This window comes from Arachis ipaensis, chromosome B03 (genome assembly GCF_000816755.2).
Source record: "Arachis ipaensis cultivar K30076 chromosome B03, Araip1.1, whole genome shotgun sequence".
Taxonomy (NCBI): Eukaryota; Viridiplantae; Streptophyta; class Magnoliopsida; order Fabales; family Fabaceae; genus Arachis; species Arachis ipaensis.
This window is the reverse complement of record NC_029787.2, coordinates 106852132-106853516: the sequence shown is the minus strand read 5'-3', so window position 1 is coordinate 106853516 and position 1385 is coordinate 106852132.

Below are 1385 nucleotides of genomic sequence, written 5' to 3'. Positions count from 1 at the left end.
ATATCGTGTCATATTCTGTATCTATATCCATATCAGTACGAGCATGATTGAAAGGAACACATGTGATGTGATGATTCTTAATGGAGAATATATTTCATTCAATGAGTAGTGCGCGAGTTGGAAGAATGGTCTATGTACCTAATTGACAATTGGGGTGATTTTGTCCAAGACTTAGGTTGTGATGTGGATTATAAGCATGAGATTCATTACCAGTAAGTTTCACTACTCTTATCTAGAATATAATCCACCGTTTTATCGGGTAAAATGGTTAGTAAATTTCCATGATAACATTCCAACAATTAATCACAAAAGGATTTAACTTTTTTTTTTAAACGTAGATAATTAAAATGAAAATTTGAGAAGTTAATTCTTGGGACAACAATTGTTATATTTAAATAAAATATAAAAAAATCAAAATGAATAAAATAGAAATATAACTTTTGTATTTTAGTTCAAATTCCAAAAAAAACTATATTTTTACAAACTTATGAATTTAAAAAAGAATAGCAAATGATTTCTGATAAAAATTCACTAAAAACTATCATTTTGACTCATCAGCATCTAAAGAATAATTACAAGATTTTGATATTAAAAAAGTTATTATAAAATATAGCCCTCCAATGTGGCATAGAAATTAAAATTTGAAATTTTTTTAGAATCAGAAATAACAAATAGCTATACAATATAAAAATATCAACTATATTTATACAATATGTAATCTGAAAAATAATTAAAATATTATATCAATTAAATATAATTAGTCTTTTTATATTGTATAACTATTTGTTACTTCTGACTCTAAAAAAATTTGCGTTTTAACTCCTATGCCATATTGGAGAGCTATACTTTATGATAACTTTTTCAACCTCGAAAGTCCTGGTAATGATTCTCTTTAGATGCTAATGAGTCAAAAGATGATTTTTGATAAATCTTTAAAAATCGTTTATTATTTCGTTTTAAATTCACAAATGTGTAAAAATGTAGATTTTCTATAATTTAAACTAAAACACAAAAATGATATTTCTATTCTTATTCGTTTTAATTTTTTTTATATTTTATTTGAATCCAAATAGAGATATTTTTTTATTAACATTTATATTTTAAAGTTAATAAAAAATAAATAAACAATTAACTTAGAAATAATCTGTACTAATAGTAAATTGAATAAGACTGATTCAATTTACCATATGTATATGTTATATCAGTAATAAATCGAATCACTTAATTTAATTTATATATAAATAGCGTAAATCGAATTAAGTTGATTCGATTTATATAGAAATGTTCATGACTGAATATATAACTAATTTTGGTGAGAACATCTATATAATTCTAATCTCTATTTATTTTATTGCATAAATTACCCTTATTATTATTAGTAACTA